At 41.6% G+C, this 23,088-nt stretch overlaps 1 long non-coding RNA gene across 2 annotated transcripts; it reads left to right on the top strand.

Moving 5' to 3' along the window:
- The first annotated feature begins 2 nt into the window (after positions 1-2).
- Positions 3-21,573, top strand: LOC132395929 (uncharacterized). Of its 2 annotated transcripts, XR_009512788.1 has the most exons (4): positions 3-173; positions 7,651-10,275; positions 11,308-11,516; positions 20,294-21,573. It is a non-coding gene; the product is annotated as an uncharacterized LOC132395929 (long non-coding RNA). The 2 variants fall into 2 exon arrangements; XR_009512787.1 differs by having other exon boundaries at positions 7,651-11,516.
- The last annotated feature ends 1,515 nt before the right edge of the window (positions 21,574-23,088 follow it).

The following is a 23,088-nucleotide window of genomic DNA, read 5'->3' as shown; positions in this document are numbered from 1 at the left end:
TGCCCACCTAACCTTGTTAAGCACTTTCTAGCAGGTTAAACCTGTTGATTTATAAACTGAATACATGTCTTAAAGGAGGTTGCAGATCCCTGAATTTGGACTTTGAACTGTTTTGCTGCAGATTGGCCGGAAGCTGGGGAATGGTTGCCCAGAGGTTTTCAGACACTTCCCAGGTATGTTTCCAACATTCAGGATGTACACAGCAATGGTGTCCTTCTCGATGCAACTTTGCTCAGCACCACTCACAAGGTGTCACTGTATCTCGTCTCATTCTCTTTTCCAATACACAGGCTTGCTGTCTTCACTCCCAATAAACCTCAGCTTTGATGTAAACTCAAGACATTGTACAAACATTGACAACATTTTCTTGAGACTGACCCACTTGATTGGCTATTGAATTATGCAGAGGGGACGTCCCAGGTGCCATTATCTCCTGCAGTCCACCCTCCCTGCAATTATTTGGAACTTTGAACCTTCAGGCCCTCTGTGAGTGACAAAAGACACTGCAGATCCTGGAATCTGGACCAACAATATGCTGAAGGAACTCAGCAGGCCAAGCAACATCTGTGAGAGAAAAGGAATTATCAACATTTCAGGATGAAACCCTGCATCAAGACTCCATGTAGGTTTTTTTTTACCTGAAACATTGATCTTTCGTTTCTGCTCACAGATGCTGTTTGACCTGCTTAGTTCCTCCAGCAAATTATGGTTGTCCCTGGGATTGACAATGGGTTTCTAATAGAACAGCCATTGCTGTCTCACGAGGTAGTTCTATGTTGGCTTCCTCAGCAACCCCTGCTGTGTTCTGTGAGCTGGTAGTAACCACAATCTTCAGTCATGCCTTCATTGTCCTCAGCTTCCAGGGCTGGTCTGCCATTAGTTTCTGGAGGGTAGACAATTCTCATGGCTTCCTGGTGCTTGATCCACCAACACCATTGTGGGTGCCCCTCTTGAAGTGGTGCAGTAAGAAAAAAAAGGCACATTGCATTACTAATGACTGAAAATTAAATAAAAATAACTGCAGATGTTGTAAAACTGAAACAAAAACCAGAACATGCGGAAAGCACCCAAGAGGTCAGGCTGCATCTGTACAATGAAAGCCAGAGTTAATGCTTTAGTTTTAAGATGAACGCAGCTTCAGATGAAGAATCTTTGACCTTAAGTGTTAATCCTGTTTTACTTCCCATCGAAGCTGCCTAAGTTCAAGTTATCACTTGGGTGATTTATGTTTAACAGCAAATGATTCCATTTGGTGCACATTGGAACTTTCATTCTAGTGACAAATTGGTCTGATGGATGTTTGCTGAGTAGCTCATTAATCTGCCCTGTCAGTAAGTCACTATTGTAAAAGTTGCCTGACTATCTGAATGTTACAGGATCATGGAGTGGTGACTGGGTTTGCCAAGTATGTACTGCAGAGAAGATTGGTTTTGTTATCAAGCAGCATTGCACAAATGATTGGGCTGTGAATGCATTCTTTACATAGCTGCTAGCCATAGGAAGTCACAGATCATCACCACCCTCTGAGCAAAGAAGATTCCCATCATGTTCCTCTTAAACTTCTCACCTTTCACCTTTAAGCCATAACCTCTGTGGAAAAAGCTTGCTTATGTTACGAACCCCGTAACTGGGTATCTTACCAGCAAAGATAGGAGTATCCGTTGAAGTCTGATGATACTATTTTTAACAGTATTTATTAGTAAAAATACACAAAAATAATATCAATACAAATATACAGATAATATACGTCATCAATACTGAACCTAAAAGTGCGGGTATAATAATAATCTATAAGAAATAAGCTCTATCGTTGTCTAGGGGATAATGTATTGTCTGATGGAAATATAAAGTTCAGTTCAGTTCGTGCAGGCTGCAGTAGTTGTTGGTTGCTGTGTTGCAATTGTTGGAGAGAGAGAGAGAGAGAGTAACAGCTATTGACTTGCCGACTTTCCTTTTACGATCTTGATCCTTTGATGCATTGTTGTTGTGGCCATTCACGTATGACCCCTCCATCCTTTAGCTAGACCGTTCTGTGGAGGACTTGACACCCAGGCAAGGGTGGACACACACACAAGCCCCCACCAGTCTCGTATCGTCTCTCCTGGTGCGTTCCAGGGGTGTTTCCCCAGACCCTACTTTTATCCCCACTCAGAGGGTCTCAGGTGTCCATCAGGTTGGGATGATGCAACCCATCAACCAGACCACTCTGGTTGCCCCCTGAGGGGTTTCAATGAATAGAACAGTACTCAATACACAATCCTTCTCCAAGAGACAATAGCGGTAATCAGTGGTTCTGTTCCGCTTTTGTTAGGAGGAGACATTCCACTTTTGTGTATCTCTGCATTGTCTCTCTCATTTCCTTGGTATCAGACCCGAAATAGTAGCGACTTTGCGATTCTCAAGGGGGGGCGACTTTGCACCCTTCTGCCCATCAGAGTTGCTCCTCATTCGTAACACCCCCATCCTTCTAAGAATTTTCACCCAAAAGGGGATAATTAACTAATAGAGTCTTACAGAATTACAGAATCTAACACAATACAAGAGTTTTCACTACAGAGTAATACAGTCATACATTCAATTTAGCATCTAGATAAACAGTCAGCGAGTACATTATCACTTCCTTTAATATCTTAAGATCTTGTACCTTAATAAATTCCTGTAGCATCAGGCTCCAATTTAATAACCACCTATGTTTATTCCTTTTCTTCAGCAAAAACAAAACGAAAAGGTTGTGATCTTAAGTATATAATACAAAATGTGAACCAATACATGTGATAATTCTGTAGTACATTACAAAAGTTAATGCAAATACTAATCTTTTATTTTTAAAGTTAACAGTCAATCTTCCATAGTGTTGCCTTTATTATTTACATGCTTTGTCAAAGTCCCTTAAAACCAGATCCTGTTATTTAAAGTGGCATTTTTTCAACCTTCGCCTCTTTTCCAGTTAACTCTCACGTGGTTAGCTTGCTCACCAGTGTGGAATAGGCTTTTGCATACTCCTTCCATAGGAGTTATTTTATCAACAATGTTTTCCAAACTTAGCCCATCTTCTGAACTTCCACACAATTCTTTATTTTTAAGCAAGTCGTTAGTTTTATCTTCAGGACCCTTCGTTCTATTAGTTTTCAGGTTAACATCTGCAAGTGATCCCTCTTTGTCCAAACAACATTTCAAATTCTGCCTCTTCACAGCACACCCTTGAATAACATTAGCGAGTGGGGTACCTTTACATTCCAAATCAAACAGTAATTGATTCACAGGCACCTTGTTAACAAGCCATTGTCCCTTCAGCCTGGTTACTGCTTCTGACATCAATCCAGACTTTAAATTTTCTTTATTCAATTTAGGAACTACACTTTTCCCTTCTCCTTCAATAATAATATCCACATCACCAATTTATCTCCTCACTAACTTTTAACACACCTTCTAACACAAACAACTGGGAATTCTCACTTCCCACTAGTACCAAGGTTAACCCTTTCTTCACTGAACCAAGTCCATCTGACCCAAAAGGACTGCATTCCTTTTCAACTAAATCAGATACCTCAGACTTTTGCTGAGTTTCATTACTAGGTTCAGTACCATGTGCATCCACATCTTGAACAAACTCAAACAGGACACCTGCCTCTTCCAGGCTTTCAATACCTGTCCCCTTTTCAAATTCTAAGTTCCCCTGATCCTCCCAGTTACTCTCTGGGCAACTCCCTTCCGGAGTAAACTCAACCTTGCGGGTTAAAACAACCTCATCTGCTAATCCAGAAGACTCTTTCAAGGTAATGGCATCCTTTTCATCTAGGACTGTCCTTATTTCATTATCGGGAACACATTTAAAATTTTCAACTTCTTCAAACAGTTCTGTCAAGCCAGACAGATCATCCATGTCCAACCCTGGATCTTCTAACAGCCTTATCTGTTTCTCATTTTTACTCCGTGCCTCTATAAATTTCCTCCTGGCTAAGGGTAGGTCTACCTCCTCTCCTTTACTCTCTTTCACCTCCCTATTCTCCATTTTACTACCCTCAACCCCTCTTGGTACAGGGTCGGTAAAAACGTCTCAGCCAAATTGATACTGGACTGATTTAAACTGGTCTCTGTCTCAGCTGCCTTTTCCGACATGCTGCGAGTGGATGCGGGATAGATCTTGGAATCTAGGGGCGGGTCCTCAACACTTACAGGCTTGCTCGTCAGCTTCATGGCTGAACACACGTCACCACCTGCTAAATCGTTACCAAGAAGGACTTCCACGCCAGCTCTCGGGAATTCTGATCGCACCCCTATTTCAACTGGTCCAGATACCAGCTAACAATTTATAATGATCCTGTGCAAAGGCACAGCTTCTGTCCCTTTTCCTATGCCTCTCAAAACTACCTCTCCAGTCTCAGGACCAAAATCTAGTACCTTACCGAGAATCAATGACTGCTCAGCTCCAGTATCTCTCCAGATCCACACTGGAACTGGAGTTTCTCCCTCTTTCACAGACACGGTCCCTTCTGAAATAAATTTCTCACACCCCTCTCTTATTTTATCTACCTGGGGCTTTCTCATCAATTTGCTGATCAACACAATACACTCTGTAGGGACTGCTGCGTTCCCTTTTCCTGTCTCCTTCCTCAGAGCAAAGCACTTAGATGCAATATGACCAACCTTTCCACAGTTAAAACAGGTCAAGCCAGGAACCCTCCTGCCATCTTGCCTTTCTTCCTCCTTACTTTTACCACTAGCTCCCGGCTGAATTTCTGCCTCAGCCAGCGGGCTTTCTCTACCGTTCCTACGGTCTTTCTGGTAACTCTTATTCGAGGAAAACTTGGTCTTATGGGTTAGGGCATATTCATCTGCGAACCTGGCAAATTCTGATATAGACTTATTCGGCTTCTCATTCAAATACATCCGGATATCATCCGAAACACAACCTTTAAATTGCTCAATCAGAATTAACTCTCTGAAACGCCAGAAATCCTCTTCCACCCTTTCTGCCGCACACCAACGATCCAAGAGCACACCTTTCTCATAGGCAAACTCTGCATACGTCTGATTCCACACTTTCTTTAAATCTCTGAACTTTTGTCTATATGCCTCAGGTACCAATTCGTAGGCCAAAAGAATGGCCTGTTTTACTTCCTTGTAATTCTCATACTCCTCCTCCTCCACATACAACGCCACATATGCCCGTTGTGCCTTCCCTTTTAACACACTTTGTAACAACGCCACCCACTGATCTCTTGGCCACTTCTGATTCACTGCCACCTTTTCAAAATGCAAGAAATAACTATCAACATCCGTCTCCTCGAACGGAGGTACTAACCTAAACTCCCTACTAACATTAAACCTCTCCTCTCAGTCCACCCCTTGGACCTTTCTCTCTTGCTTTAACTTCTCCATGTCCAGCTCATGCTGCCTCTGTTTCTCCTTCTCCTCATACTCCCTCTTTCAGCTCTTTCCTTCTCCCTTTTCACCTCTAACTCCTTTAGCTGGAGCTCATACTCCCTTTTCCTCTGTTCCGCATCCAGCCTCAATTTTTCCAACTCTAACTGAGCTGTCCCAATAGCTGGTACCTTTTTAGGGATCTGTTCCTATACCTCAGCCGAAAACACATTCTTCTCAATATAATACTGAGTTATGGCCCTCCGCATCTCCCACTTTTTCATTGATGACCTCACCTCTGTGAGATTTAATCCTTTCGCAATATTTACCAAGTCCGTCTTTGTGGCCCCCTCTAGCGCCTTCAAAGTCGGGTTTTGTGTAAATTCGTCTACGTCCATCTTTGCTGGTTTCCTGTCTGGTTATCCGCGCAATCAGATCCAAGTCTGGACTTAAAAGCCTGATTCACTGGCTCTCCAATTTGGTATCAAATCCCGGATGAGCCCCCAAGTTGTTACGAACTCTGTAACTGGGTATCTTACCAGCAAAGATAGGATTATCCGTTGGAGTCTGGTGATACTATTTTTATCAGTATTTATTAGTAAAAATACACAAAAATAATATCAATGCAAATATACAGATAATATACGTCATCAATACTGAACCTAAAAGTGCGGGCAAAATAATAATCAATAATAAATAAGCTCTATCGTTGTCTAGGGGATAATGAATTTCCGATGGAAATATCAAGTTCAGTTCAGTTCATGCAGGCTGCGGTAGTTGTTGATTGCTGTGTTGCAATTGTGTGAGTGAGTGAGAGAGAGAGAGAGAGAGAGAAACAGTTATTGACTTGCCGACTTTCCTTTTACGATTTTGATCCGTCAATGTGTTGTTGTTGTGGCCATTCACGTATGACCCCTCCGTCCTTTAGCTAGACCATTCTGTGGAGGACTCGACACCCAGGCAAGGGTGGACACACACACAAGCCCCCACCGGTCTCGTAGCGTCTCTCCTGGTGCGTTCGAGGGGTGTTTCCCCAGACCCTACTTTTATCCCCACTCACGGGGTCTCAGGTGTCAATCAGGTTGGGATGATGCAACCCATCAACCAGACCACTCTGGTTGCTCCCTGAGGGGTTTCAATGAATAGAACAATGTTCAATACACAATCCTTCTCCAAGAGACAATAGCGGTAATCAGTGGTTTCATTCTGCTTTTGTTAGGAGGAGACATTCCACTTTTGTGTATCTCTGCATTGTCTCTCTCTCATTTCCTTGGTATCTGACCCGAAATAGTAGCGATTTTGCGATTCTCAAAAAGGGGGGGACGACTATGCATCCTTCTGCCCATCAGAGTTGCTCCTCATTCGTAACATTTGCATTTACCCTATCTATACCCCTCATAATTTTGTATATTTCTATCAAATCTCCTCTCAGTCTTCTATGTTCTAAAGAATACAGTCCTAACCTATTCAACCTTTCCTTATAACTCAGGTCCTCCAGACCCAGCATATCTTTGTAAATTTTCTCTATACTCTTTTAACCTTGTTTACGTCTTTCCTGTAGGTAGTTGACAAAAACTGCACACAATCCTCCTAATTAGGCCTCACCAGCGTCTTACACAATTTCAACATAACATCCCATCTCCTGTACTCAATATATTGATTTACGAAGGCCAATGTGCCAAAAGCTTTCTTTGTGACCTCATCAATCTATGACGCCACTTTTAATGAATTATGGACCTGGATTATGTCCTAGGATTTGAATGTTTGCTTTGGAAGAATAACAGTGAGATTGATGATCCTTCTTGTGTTGACTTGTAACTGAGCTGGTCAGGCATGGGCTTGTCACAGGATGCCTTCGGCATTTTAGGAGGAATGTGCCTTGTTTCCATGGAACCATTCACCAACATTCACTACGTTAGAAAATGTTTGACTGCCACTGCCACGATTCATAAACTCAGGTTCACAAAAGCTCCTGGTTGTTCCCAAAGTGACCCAAAGACTTAATATCATCAAGCAGTAAATAACAGTGATGGGAAACTCTTTGGAGTGCGTGCATCACTGACTGTCAATTATGTAATATGTTCTCAAAAGTACCCTGGCCATCAGTCAGCAGGTGTTCTTGCAAGAACCTGGAAACAGGGAGGAAGTGGCCCATTTCAGGAAACCCAGCTTTCTCAAGCATATCTAATAAGGGCTTACTTGGCCTATGGATGTTAATGGGGACTAGGTTTCTTGTGTCCATTATGCTTCCTGCTCGGTGAGACCTGTGCTTCATTTTTGTTGCAGCTGCTCTTCATCAGGCTGTTTCAGATCCGTGACATTTCTGGCAGGGATCATGGTGCTTAGTGACAGAAGGTAGTTCCAGAGTACTACCGAGGACAGATTACCCGCCTGGCAGCATGTTGAGGAGATAACCAACACATTTTCTGATCAGCACAATGTGGCAAGATCCTCGTGCATCATACATAAATGCTCGTGTTTTATGTATTCAAGCACATTTTATTCCATACCTGTTCTTTAACCCCTAAGTTTATTTTTTATATACATGTAATTCTTTTATTTTAGAATTGTTGAATGTTGCTGTTTTTTGTTGCATGTACTCCCCACACCACAGCAAATTTTTAATATGTGTAAATGCACTGTGTATAAGGCAAATAAAGTTGATCCTTGTTACTAATGAATAAACCGAGATAATCTTCCTTCAGTTGAAATGTTGTACCTAAGGCCTTGTCTCTTTCCTTGAGGACATATTGAAGATGCCATGGTACTGCTCTGAAGAACAGAAGTAATCTCTTTTGTTGTCCTTGCCAATGTTACTAAATAAACATATTTTCCACTCATTATCACAGTGCTCTCTGATTGATTTTCATAACGTGATTCATAACGTGATGTTTGGAAAACAATGATGTAGATGCAAGACCCTTTGGTGAGCAAGATAAAGAAGATAAATGAATTGAGTGTAAAGTGACACATTGTACTGCTTTCAATATACTTGTTAACACAAAGCCACCAGCAATCTGAATGAGTGACGTACATGGTTCAGCTTCCAGATGACAATAGAGCCATCAACTATTTTGGTTACTGTTCCGCTTGCTTAGCCCTCTGCTGTTCTCACTTTATACCTATGATTGTGTGGCCAAGTACAGCTTCAGTGTCACAGTGAAGTTTGCTGAACCAAAGGTGGTGACAAATTGGCATATAGAAGGGAGACTGAAAATCTGGTTGAATGACACCACCACAACAACTGCTGATTATTGACAACAGGAGAAGAAGCTGGAGGTCCATGATCCAATCTTCAGTACGGAATCACGGAGAAGAGAGTCAGTAGCTTTAAATGCCAAGGTGTTAATGTATCAGAGGATCTGTACCGGGACCATCACAAAAAGGGTATGACAGCAGCTCTACTTTCTTAGAACTTTGCGTGGATTGGGTACGCTACCAAAAACTTTGTCAAACTTCTATGGATGCATAGTGGAGAGTATACTAAGTGGTTGCAAAATGGCCTAGAATGGAAACACCAGTGCCAGGGAATGAATAAGACTACAGAGAATGGTGGATACAGCCTAGTCCATCATAGACAAAGTCCACCCCACCATTGAGCACATTTACATGGAACATTGCCACAAGAAAGCAGCCTCCATCATCCAAGTCCACTACCATTCAGGAGCCTGATAATTGTTACCCTACAACTATCAGGCTCCTGAACTGACGTGGATAACTTCACTCACCACAACTCTGAACTGATTCTATGATCTACAGGCTCACTTCATGTTCTCAATATTTTTTATTTGCACAGCTCGTCTTCTTTTACACATTGTTTGTCAATCTTTGTTCATGTATAGTTTTTGTAAATTCAATTGTATTTCTTTATTCTTCCTGTAAGTACCTGAAGAACAGTAATCTCATGGCAATAACTTTTAACTGTTAGTACCCTAAGAATATCACCAAGCCTTGATTTGCATGTTATTTGATAAGACATTTGCATGCCTGTTGTTGGAACCTTGGCCAAGTGGAAAGTGGATGAAAAATGGAAAAAAAACATTGGTAAGTACCAAAATTTCAGCCCTTAGCAAGCAGAATAATAACAAGGTCAAACTTCCAGCATTGTCTCTGAAGTGGGGACAATGTTTCCAAATAGGGTGCTAATTAATTTTATTAAAATTATTTTTGAGCCAGACCAATCAGCAACCTCAGCCTAATCACAGGACTTCATAATGACCAATTAACCTACCAACTGGTACGTCTTTGTACCAGTTGTGGGAGGAACCCGGAGCACCTGGAGGAACCCACACAGTCACAGGCAGAACATACAAACTCCTTACACAGAGCGGTGGGAATAGCAGTTTTGGAATACCTTGCTTCATCATAAAATACTGGTTAGCAGCAATAGGCAGAAATTAAAAGTACACGCACTCCTATAATTCATGGAGACCATCCGTTGATATCGCTGGGAACGAGGGGATGCATAGGGCGAAAAATAAACTGCAGGAAGAACTCAGTGGGTGACACAGCATCTGTGAAGGCAAGTGGACAGTTGACACTTTGGCTCAAGACCCTGCAGCAGTCCAGCAAAATGTCCAAGGCTTTGACCTAAAACATCAACTGTCCCATTACCTCCATAGACACCTTGTGACCTGCTGAGTCATTCCTACAGATTGTTCTTTTTGCTCCAAGTTCCAGGATCTGCCTTACCTTGTGCCCCCATACCAAGGCTAGGTGTTTGGTCTCCAAGTTATGATAACGTGGAGCCGAATGTATTGCACTGAACTGTTGCTGCTAAGTTAACAAATTTCACGACACCAGCTGGTGAAAAATAAGCTTGATTCTGATTCTGAATGTGTGTGGTTCAATGACAGGTAACCTGATACAGACTAGGCCTGAAGATCAGCCTCTGGAAATTTGACTGCTCAGGTATGTGCTGCTCACTGGGTCATAACCTAGGTCCAAACTACACCAACAACCCCACCACCAGCATGTGAAACCTCGATCACCTTGCATCGTCACTGGTTCCTTTATAGAATCTCAGGCAGCAAAAAACCTGCATAGAGAACAATCAAAGCAATTATGCTCTCTATTCTTGGGGGAAAAAAGGTTCATTGAGGACCCTCTCTGCACACAGAAAGGAGGATAACTCTGTGTAAACACACTAAACACACAAAGGTACAAAAGGCCAGCAGCTGTCTTGAATGTGTGATATTTCACAGACTAAATCTGTGCATTATATCGTTCAACACAAGACTTGAGGCAAAAGATATTAGTGATAAAATTTCTAACTCTGCTTGAAAGTCATGTAGAGATAAAGCAGTCACCTGTTTAAAACTGGTGATCTTTTAAAATATTTTTACCCAGAGACATTTCTAGGTTTGACCCTGGTCAGTTTTAAATTAACTAATCTCATTTCCGCTCGATCAATATCCACTGACCCCCGCTGAAAGTGGATGTGTGTACAGCAAAACTGTGTGCTCAAGCTGTATTAATGCCAGGGCTGAAAGACACTGTCCTTCCCACACTCTGATAAAGTTCAGAAGTGACAAGACATTTTTAAAAATTTAAAAGGAAGGCCCTCAGTCCATTATATCTGAGTCAACCAGCCAATATTACTCAGCCAAGTCACCCATACACTTTGTTTTCTTTAATAAGCATGTACATGAGTGTTTGAATTTGTTCATTCCTCTTTAAATTTTAGTCACTTCATTAAATTAAAGAAGTCAATCTGACATCATTTTATCCCTCTTAATCTTTGTTACTGTAATGATTTATAATTGTTCAAATAATCCTCAAGGTTACTCCTGACAATCGATTCCAAGGTTTCATTGAAAGGTGTGGAGATGCTTAACTCTAATTTTCTTCGCAGTTATTGATGTATAGAAATTTTCTTTTGAACCCACAATATTCAGAGTGGTTGTCAGTCAAAGAATTTTTTTTGTTATTTTATTGACACAGTGTGGAGTAGGCCTGTCTGGCCCTTCGAGCCATGTCACCACAGCAACCTTCAACAAATCTCATCAACCCTAACCTAATCACAGGACAATTTACAATTACCAAATAATCTACCGAGTACATCATTGGACTGTGGGAGAAAACCGGTGCACCGGAGGAAACCCACTCATTCCATGTCCTAGGAAGGACGTATAGAAACTCCTCACAGGAAGGTGAGGAATTGAACTCCGAACTCTGGAATGTTTTGAGCTGTAGCAGCATTGCGCTAACCACAGTGTCCTAATGATAAGGTGACAAGGAATTTATATAATCAGATTATGAATGGGCAATGAATTTGCAGTTGACTACTATATTTAACAATATCCTTAGCTGTGAAAGAGATTTTAATTTTAAAATGTGACTAACACATTGATGAAGGTAGAGCAGTAGATGTAGTGTATATGGATTTTAGTAATGCATTTGATAAGGTACCCCATGCAAGGCTTATTATTGAGAAAGTAAGGAGGCATGGGATCCAAGGGGACATTGCTTTGTGGATCCAGAACTGGCTTGCCCACAGAAGGCAAAGAATGGTTGTAGATAGGTCATATTCTGCATGGAGGCCGGTGACCAGTGGTGTGCCTCGGATCTGGGACCCCTACTCTTTGTGATTTTTATAAATGACCTGGATGAGGAAGTGGAGGGATAGGTTAGTAAATTTGCTGATGACACAAAGGTTGGGGGTGTTGTGGATAGTGTAGAGAGCTGTCAAAGGTTACACCGGGACATTGATAAGGTGCAAGCCTGGGCTGAGAAGTGGCAGATGGAGTTCAACCCAGATAAGTGTGAGGTGGTTCATTTTGGTAGGTCAAATATGATGACAGAATATAGTATTAATGGTAAGACTCTTGGCAGTGTGGAGGATCAGAGGGATCTTGGGGTCCGAGTCCATAGGACACTCAAAGCTGCTACGCAGGGTGACTCTGTGGTTAAGAAAGCATACGGTGCATTGGCCTTCATCAATTGTGGTATTGATTTTAAGAGCCGGGAGGTAATGTTGCAGCTATATAGGACTCTGGTCAGACCCCATTTGGAGTATTGTGCTCAATTCTGGTTGCCTCACTGCAGGAAGGACATAGAAAAGGTTCAGAGGAGATTTGCAAGGATGTTGCCTGGAATGGGGAGCAAACCTTATGAGAATAGGTTGAATGAACACTCCCTTTTCTCCTTGGAGTGATGGAGGATGAGAGGTGACCTGATAGAGATGTACAAGATAATGAGAGGCATTGGTTGTGTGGATAGTCAGAGGTTTTTCCCCAGGGCTGAAATGGTTAGCACAAGAGGGCATATTTTTAAGGTACTTGGAAGTAGGTACAGAAGAGGTGTCAGGGCTAAGTTTTTTATGCAGAGAGTGTTGAGTGTGTGGAATGAGCTGCCGGCAGCGGTGGTAGAGGCAGAACCGATAGGGTCTTTTAAGAGACTCCTGGATGGCTACATAGGCTTAGAAAAATAGAGGGCTATGGGTAAAGCCTAGCTAGTTCTAAGGTAAGGACATGTTTGGGACAGCTTTATGGGCCAAAGGGCCTGTATTGTGCTGTAGGTTTTCTATGTTTCCATGTTTCTCCTTCATGAAGTTACAGATCTGGAATAAGAATCAGAATCAGTATCAGATTTAAATGGCCGATAGATGTCATGAAATTTGTTAACTTTACGGCAGCAGTACAATGAAATACATGATAAATATAGATTAAAAAACTGAGTTGCATTAAGTATGTTTATGTGCAAAATACCAGAAATAAAAAAACAATGAGGTCGTGTTCATGGGTTCAATGTCCATTTAGGAATTGGATGGCAGAGGGGAAGAAGCTTTTCCTGAATTGGTGCGTGTGTGCCTTCAGGCTTCTGTACCTCCGTCCCAATGGTAACAGTGAGACGTTAGCATGTCCTGGGTGGTGCGGATCCTTAATGATGGATGCTGACTTCTTAAGGCACCGCTCCTTGAAGATGTCTTGGATGCTATGGAGGCTGGCACCCGTGATAGAGCTGATTCTGCAAGTTTCTGCAACTAAGCTGCACATCCACAGAATGCAACTTACATTCCAGTAATTTAGCTAAATAGCCTTCTTTGTGTGTGAGCCTAAAGTGCCAGGCGACCAAATGAGACAGCATTTTCCGAACTCATTTGGTATTTATGTTAATTCTAGTTTGCCTTATTAAGTACACAATGTACTTTAATAAGGCAAACTAAAGTTACTCATTGTGTACACTACACATTGTTGAATCACAAACAACAATCTTTCTATTTCAGCACTGAGTTTTAGTCAGATATCCATTTTACTGACTGTGAAATCAATGCCACTAACCAATTTCAGAATTGTTAATAATTGTTTTTCTACAGGCTGGATTAATTATGAGTGAGTTGGAAGCAAACTACAGGGTTTCAAGTTTCTGATGACCTGGAAATTAAATATGAGCAAATCTTCAAAGGAGCAAGGAGAACTTATATTTGACACAAAAAGAGTTATACTTATATAGCATCAGTTACTTCATTCCAAATTATTCTACAGTTAGTGGACTATATTTTGAAGTTAATTTGCTCCTGTAATGTAGAAAATCTGGCAACCAACTTGTATTAAGAGGACTGCAGAAATTGGTTGTGTTTTACTGCAGTAGTCCCCAACCACAAAGCATGTGCACTGCACTGCAGCTGACTCATATCGCTTCATACCGCCAAATCATATCGTTTCCTCACAGCCCGGTGGTTGGGGTCCACTGTTTTACTGTATTATCTGAGACATTAAATTTGGACAGGATGTGTAGATAACTTTGCAAATAATACCCAAAGATCTTTAACCTTCACCTGCACATATACATCAGGACTTAGTTTTCTTACTAACACTTCAGTACTGTGCAGAAGTATTACACTTTAGGACAGTGCAGCCTTCTTTTGCATTGCACTGAAGTGATGAGTGCTGAGCTCAAGTTTGGAGTGCAATTTGAATTCCACATTGTTTTGGAATCAGGGATAATACTGCAAACAACTGAGCTGACCTTGTCACTAAAATATTTGAAATAAATGTCAGTACAATATAATTTGCACTTTGTCAACTCTTGTTGGCATGTATAACAGTGACTTTTAAAGATTTATAATGACGGAGTAGTAGTCACTCATGTCCAAGGGAACAGAATAAAAATCAGTCCGTGGACTCCTCTATTGCCATGACAAGGCCACACTCAGGTTGAAAGAGCAACACTCTATATTCCTTCTGGGTAGCCTCCAGTCTGATGGCATGAACATCAAGTCCTTGAACTTCCAATACTTGCCTCCCCCCTTCACAATTCCCCATTCCTGTTTCCCTCTCTCAACTTATCTCCTTACCTGCCCATCATCTGTCTCTGGTGCTCCTCCCTTTCCCTTTCTTCCATGGTCTTCAACCCTCTCTATCACATTATTTCTTTCATCAATCAACTTCCCAGTTCCTTACATCACCCATCTTCCAGTTTTACCCATCACCTACTACCCTATACTTCTTCCCCTACCCCACCTTCTTAATCTTCCAGTCCTGATCAAGGGTATTGGCCCGAAACATTGACTATTTACACTTTTCCATAGATGCTGCCTGGCCTGCAGAGTTCCTCCAGCATTTTGTGTGTGTTGCTTTGGATTTCCAAAATCTTTAGATTTTAGAAACATAGAAAACCTACAGCACAATACAGGCCCTTCGGCCCACAAAGCTGTGCCGAACATGTTCTTACCTTAGAACTACCTAGGCTTTACCCATAGCCCTCTATTTTTCTAAACTCCATGTATCCATCCAGGAGTCTCTTAAAAGACCCTATCGTTTCCACCTCCACCATTGCTGCCAGCAGCTCATTCCATGTACTCACTTGTGTTTGTGGGAATAAAAATTTATTTTTATTTGTGACCAAGAATAATATATAACTTTGAAAACAAACAACGAATTTCATGTCATATACCAATTATATATAAAACCTGATTCTGATTCTAATATCCGTGAACTTAACTCTTACTGGGGTAAAATCCAATTTACATAGAATAGTACAGCACAGTACAGGCCCTTTGGCCCACAAAGTTATGCTGACCCTTAAATCCTGCCTCCCATATAACCCACCCCCACCCAAATTTATTTGCTGAATCTCCCAGTTTTCTCTGGGCTGATCTTATGGTTGGTCCCCCTCTCTGCTTCTCATATGACATTCAACTGACTGCAAATTTTAATTAAAAAACAGAAAATACTGCAGATATTTCAGTAATTCCGACAGTATCTGTGGAGAGGGGGAGGGAGAACAGTTTGTCAAACCTAAAATATCTGTTTGTACTGCTCTGGTGACAGGAAGCTGACCACATCATCTCCTAATTCATCCTTCCGTCAAGCAGTAGGCAAACCCAAGATGATAATAACCCTGCCACCCCCGATCTCCCCTCCCTCCCGGAATGTGGGCCCCCTCAATCACACTCCTGCTGATTCAGGAATGAATATTCCCATCCCAACACAATGAGCCTGGATGTTTCACAGGAACATCCTACCACCTCCCCCTCACTGAATTTTAGAAGCCAGGCAACCACAACTCATCGACCATGTTTACTCAACTCCTCTTGGATACATTGCTGTATTTTTAACCTCTATAGTGTTCCTTAGCTCAAATATTAATCCTGAAATGTCACCTCAGCATTACACTCTTCGGTTGACCACCATTGTGTGAGGTTCTATCAGGCCATGTGTAGAACAGAAGTCCTCTTGCAGTAAAGATCAACATCCAATATGCCTTCCTTATCAATTGTTAAAGCAGGATAGTAATTTTCAGTGACCTGAGACGGAGAGGTAACTTAAAATTCCTTAGTACTTATTCATATCAAAGGATCTGCCCTGGGATCAGCATGTAAGTGCTATCACAAAGAAGGCACAACAGCACCTCTACTTTCTCAGAAACTTGCACAGATTTGGCATGTCACCTAAAACTTTGACAAACTTCTTGGAGATGCACAGTGGAGATATCCTGACTGGTAATATCACTTCTTGTTATGGAATTACTAATGCCCAAGAACAGAAAAGTCTAGAAAAAGTAGCGAATACAGCCCAATCAATCACAGGGAACTTCCTCCCCTCCAATCAAGATTTAAGATTGTCTAGAAACATAGAAAATCTAGAGCACAATACAGGCCCTTCGGCCTACAAAGTTGTGCCAAACATGTCCCTACCTTAAAACTTACTAGGCTTACCCATAGCCCTCTATTTTTCTAAGCTCCATGTACCTATCTAAAAGTCTCTTAAAAGACCCTGTCGTATCCGCCTCCACCACCGTTGCCTGCAGCCCATTCCACATACTCACCACTCTCTGGGCTTAACCAAAAACGCTGGGGAAACTCAGCAGGCCAGGCAGCATCTAGAGAAAAGAGTGCAGACTGGGATCCTTCAGCAGGGAGAATGAAATAATTGTTACTCCAGATCTGATGCTGCACCAAAAAAACACAATAAGGAACATAATGACAACGTAAATACAATGAATATAAATATGTAAGATAGCTCATATGCATAGATTGATTACGTATTCATTATGTGATGCTAAGCAAAGGGATATCTGTACTTAAGGTGACTGACAAGAATTAATTAAATAGTAGTGGTTGGAGGTATGGAGGAGTGGGTCAATGGTGGAGGTACAGATCAACTTTACTGCTTGAGGAAAGTAACTGTTTTTGAGTCTGGTGGTCCTAGCGAGAAAGCTACGTTGCATTTTCCCTGATGGGGGCGGGACACAGTACCCATGAGCAGGATTGATGAGATACTCTGTGATATTACTGACACTGGAACCTTTCTTGATGGTGGGTAGGCTGGTACCAGTGATGCGTTGGAAAGTTTTGACTACACATTGTATTGAGCATATTCTACTGACTATCCATTCAGCAAATGTACAAGGAATGCTCCCATATGAAAGCAGCATCTATCACTAAGAACCCTATAATCCAGGCCATGCTATCTTCTCACTGCTGCCGTTGGGTGGAGGTACAAGAACCTTAGGTCCCTCACCACCAGCTTCAGGAACAGTTATTATCCACCAGCCATCAAGCTCCTGAACCAGTGTGGATAGCTTCACTCACCTCAACTCTGAACTGATACCACAACCCTCACTTTGAAGGACTCCACAACTCCTGTATTCAGTATTCATTTATTTGTTCGTTTGTATTTTGTGCAGTTTGTCTTCTTTTGTGTATTGGTTGTTTGTCAGTCATTGTAGTTTTAGATTTTTTTCAATTGTATTTCTTTGGTTTCCTGTAAATGCCTGGAAGAAAATGAATTTGAAGGTATTATATGCTGATATTTATATAGTTTTATAATCAATTTACATTGAAATTTAAAATGAACATCCAGGTCTCTCTGAATACCAACACCTTTCAGCTTCTGACCATTACAAAATTCCTTACCTTTCTTTTGATTCCACCAAAATGGAAGAACTGACATTCTTCCAGATTACATTCAATCTGCTATGACCTTGTCCAGTCATACCCTCCTTATAATCTACAATGTTGACTAGTTATGTATCATCAGCAAATTTGGGTATCTCATACATCATCCCTTCATCCAAACCACTGATATAAATAGCAAAGAGCTGGCGCCCCTGCAAACTCTTCCTAGTCATAACATTGCAACCCAAGTGTTAATTCCTACCTTTTACTTTATTTTTCCCTTAATCAATCCTCAATGCATGCCAGTTAATTTCTTCATTACCATTTTGTTTAAATATATCTTGTGTGGCATATAATCAGAGGCCTTGCTGGAAGTTGAAATGCACTACAACAACTGTTCTCCTCACAGCACACCCCTCCAATTATTCTGCTGGTTACAAACCTAAAAATGTCCATCAAATTTATCAAACTATTTCACTTTTGTAATTCTCCACAGTCTCGTATTATTTCTTCAACGTCTGGACACCATTTTCTTGGTACTAGATTCGAGTATCTCCCCAGTACTGATGTTACACAAATTGATGTGTAGTTCTCTGTTTCCTCTCCAGTCATTTCTTAAATAACTCTTAAATATTTGTTACCTGCCTAGACAAACAATGATTCCTTGGGTGACATTTTCCAGATAGTCAATTATTTCAGTTTTTCTACTTATTTTTATAATAATTTTGCATTTCAAACTGTTGGAGCCTCTGACTTACAGTCTGTAGCTTGGTTGAGTGAGCTAGCACTCTGCTGTCCCTGGAAAATTTCCAGGAGAAAACTGTGAGCAAGAGTTACCTTGAGGAGAAGCTCAGAGATGAGGTGCAGGGCCATGATCAAGCATACTTCTCACTGATTAAAGCATTGAGGAAGATTAAGGCAAATGCAGAGGAGAGTGAGTGGTCGAGTGGTCAATCTTCTTGGAGAGGCCACTGGGTTTGAATTGCTCCCCTTGGAGAGGTCACTGGGTTCGAGTTGTTTACCTCAGAGGGACAACGGGGTTGAGTTGCTCTTCTTGGAGGGGCAGCTAGGTTTGAATAGCCCCTCTAGGAGGGGCCACTGAGTTCGAGTTGCTCTTCTCCGAGGGGCCACTGAGTTAGAGTCGCTCTCCTCGGAAAGGCTGCTGTGTTCGAGTGGTTGCTCTCTCCTCAATACTCCTGGGGTATGCTATAGAAACTTTTTTATGGATTGGACTGTAATTCATATCGGCCTCTTTCAATTTTACATTTTTTTTGGTGTGTTCTCACCCATTCTTTATTGTTGCTGATTGGCAAGCTGTGGGTGTGGGGCCTGATGTTCTAGTTGCCGACCTGTTAGTTTTTGTGCGAACATGGGGTTGGCACAGTTTGTTCTTTTTCTTTTCACATGGGTGGGATTGATGTCTTTTCTTTCAACAATTCTGTGATTTTTCTGTATTTCATAGCAATCTGGAGAAGACAAATCTCAAACATACTTTGATAATTTAAAAAATGAACCTTTGAAACCTCTAATTTGTGGGAACTATTCTAGAATTTTGAGTTTTAGCTGCTATAATCCCCTGAGCCACTATTTCAAAACCCCAAAAAGTAGGTCATTGGGTCCTGGAATTTTATCATAAATCAACACAGAAATTGCTGGAAACTGTCAGCAGGTCAAAACACATTGGGTTCAGAACCTCTTGTCAGAACTAAAATGAAAGAAAAATGTGAGTTCCTCAGTTTTGCATGAATGCCATCCTAAAGAAAGCTTTGACAAACTTCTAGAGATGTGTGGTGGAGAGTTCATTGACTTGTTGATTAACGGCCCAGTATGGAAACACTTGAACAAAAAATCCTACAAAGTGTAGTGGACAGGTCCTAGTCCATTGCCGCTAAAGCCCTCCCCTCCGTTGTACGCATCTACACAAACCATTGTTGTAGGAAAGCAGCTCCATCATCAAGGATCTCTGATCACGCAGGACATGCTCTCTTCTTGCTGCTGTCATCAGGAAGAAGGTCAGGAGCTCAGGACTTGCACCACCAGGTTCAGGAACAGTTATTACCCCTCAACCAATAGGCTCTGATCCAGAGGGGACTTCACTCATGCTATCACCTACTGTTCCCACAATCAATGGACTCACTTTCAAGGACTCTTCACCTTATGTTCTTCTTCTTATACTTTTCTCTTTTGTATTTACACAGTGGTTGTTTATCCATCTAGTTGGGTGAAGTCTTTCATTGGTTCTGTTGTTTCTTGTATTTACTCTTTATGCCTGCAAGAAAACAAATCACAGGGTTGTATATGGTGACATATCTACTTTGATAATAAATTTGCTTTGAACATTTAAGAAAGTGGATTTGTTAGCTTTCACTATTGAAGTGCCCTTTCGTCAGGAAAAAAATTGAATATTTGAAGGCTACTTTATGAAATACAATGAATACTCTTGCTCTGGGGACAATTAAAATGCATGTGGTCAGAATCATGTCTTTCCCCCACCCCTCTGTCACATTGCTTCACAGTTGGTACATTTCAGAGAACTTTTGATTCTCCCAGCAAATATTAGCTACTAAACTTCTCATTACTTTTTAGAATTGGGGAGCACAATGAATGCCTTGCATCCAGTGGTACTTACATCCACTGTGAAGCGGCTTTGAGAGGTCGATCATGAAGCATATCAATTCCTGTCTGAGGAGTAACCTCAAACTACTACATCACAAGAGGTCAACAGCAGAGGCCATTTCATTGGCTCTTCACTCAGCTCTGGAACATCTGGACACTGAAGCTGCAAACGTCAGGATACTCTTTATCGACTACAGCTCATTATTCAACACCATCGTCACCTCAAAACTAATCACACAGCTCCAAGATCTAGACCTCAATATGTCTCTGTGCAACTGGATCTTTGATTTCCTCAGTTGCAGACCCCAGTCAGCACAGATCGGCATCAGCATAGGTACACCACAGTTTCAAGTCTGCTGACGACACCATCATTGTTGGCTGAATTAAAGGTGGCGACAAATCGGATTATAGACTGAAATTCTGGTTGAATAGTGCCACAACAGACTCCCACTTAACGTCAGCAAAACCAAAGAGCTAATTATTGACTACAGGAGGAAGCTGGTGCTCCAAGTTTAAATTCCTTGGCAATATCATACCAGGGTATGTGTCCTGGGACCAGCACAAAAGTGCCATCACAAAGAAGACACAACAGCACCTCTACTTTCTTAGAAGTTTGCATAGATTTGGCATGTCATCTAAAACTTCTATAGATGCAAAGTGGAGAGTACCCGGACTGATTGCATCATAGCCTGGTATGGTAACATCAATTTGCAGCACTGGAAAAGTCTACAAATGTGGTAGATGCTCATGTCCAGCCAATCAGAGGTAAAGCTCTCCCCACTATTGAGCACACTTACATGGAGCGTTGCCACAAGAAAACAGTATCCATCCTCGAATCCACCATCCAAGCCATGCTCTGTTCTTGCTTCTACAAACGTACTATCAAGCAGGAGGTTAATGGAGCCTTGGGTCCCAAACCTCCAGGTTCAGTAACAGTTATTACCCAAAAACTATCAGGTTCCTGAGCCACCAGTGATAACTTCACTCACCTCAACTCTGAACTGATTCTGCAACCTACAGACTCACTTTCAAGGACTCTACAATTCATGTTCTCAGTTAAGAGCAAGGATGTCCTTTTGCATTTGTACAGGGCCCTGGTGAGACCACACCTGGAATATTGTGTACAGTTTTGGTCTCCAGGTTTAAGGAAGGACATTCTGGCAATTGAGGAAGTGCAGCGTAGATTCACTAGGTTGATTCCTGGGATGGCAGGGCTGTCTTACGCAGAGAGATTGGAGAGATTGGGCTTGTACACGCTGGAATTGAGGAGATTGAGAGGGGATCTGATTGAAACGTTTAAGATAATTAAAGGATTTGATAGGATTGAGGCAGGAAATATGTTCCAGATGTTGGGAGAGTCCAGTACCAGAGGGCATGGATTGAGAATAAGAGGTCAGTTATTTAAAACAGAGTTGAGGAAGAGCTTCTTCTCCCAGAGAGTTGTGGAGGTGTGGAATGCACTGCCTCGGAAGACGGTGGAGGCCAATTCTCTGGATGCTTTCAAGAAGGAGCTAGATAGATATCTGATGGATAGGGGAATCAAGGGATATGGGGACAAGGCAGGGACTGGGTATTGATAGTGAATGATCAGCCATGATCTCAGAATGGCGGTGCAGACTCGAGGGGCCGAATGGTCTACTTCTGTATCTATTGTCTATTGTCTATTATTATTTGCACAATTGAAACATACTGAGAATGTGAATTGTGTTCTTGAAAGTGAATGACATAGACAAAGACTGAAAAAATAATGTGCAAAATTTGTATTCTTTTGCACATTGTTTTTGTCACTGTGTTCATGTATAGTTTTTTTTAATCACCTCTTTATTTCTTTCCTGTAAATGCCTACAAGGAAATAAATCTTAATTTGCATATAGTGACATATACATATGTATCTTGATAAGAAATTTGCTTTGACTTTGACTATAGGTGTTCATACATCTGATCGCCCCACTATAGGAAAGAAGTTGAAGCTTTGGAGAGGGTGCTGAGGAGGTTTTCCAGGATGCTGCCTGGTTTAGAGGGCATTTACTACACAACAGGCAGGATAAATTTAGGTTGTTTTCTCTGGAGTATCGAAGGCTGAGGGGAGATCTGATAGAGGTTCACAAGATTATGGGAGGCACAGACAGAATGGACAGAGTGCATCTGTTTCCCAGGTTTGAAATGTCTCATACCGGAGGGCACATCTTAGAGGGGTGATGTGAAGGGTGTTATTTTACTCAGGGAGTCATGGTGACCTGGAATGTGACACCTAGGGTGGTGGTAGAGGCAAATACATTAGAGGCTTTTAAAAGACATTTGAACAGGCACGTGGATGTAAGGAAGATGGAGGGATAGAGACAGTGTGTACAGAGGAAGGGTTATTGTTTGGGTGTTTTTGTTTTGTTTTTTATTTGGTTTGGCACAACACTGTTGGTCAATTGGCCTGTTCCTGAGTTGCACTCTTCTATGTTCATTCTCAGAATGGGCCACAATGAAATGTGAGTAACAAACTTGGCTTACGATCACCATAATTAGATCAGCAGCGACATACTTCACTTCCTTGATGGTCAGTAATTTTGTGCTATTTTCCTTGATTTGTTGTTGTGTTTCTCAGCTTCTCAGCATCATGAAAGCAACACAACAAATGAAGTGTCAGCGATTAGATTCATTGCCAAGCTTTGGTAGAAACAGATAAGGAAAGTAATGTGTCCTGACAGTTGAATAGCCCACAGCATTCAGTGACGGATTAAACTCACACATAACAAATGAGTTTAAGGGAAGGG

This window comes from Hypanus sabinus, chromosome 6 (genome assembly GCF_030144855.1).
Source record: "Hypanus sabinus isolate sHypSab1 chromosome 6, sHypSab1.hap1, whole genome shotgun sequence".
In the NCBI taxonomy this organism is placed as follows: domain Eukaryota; kingdom Metazoa; phylum Chordata; class Chondrichthyes; order Myliobatiformes; family Dasyatidae; genus Hypanus; species Hypanus sabinus.
Note: the sequence above shows the minus strand (reverse complement) of the source record. Positions and strands in the feature narration are given on the sequence as shown.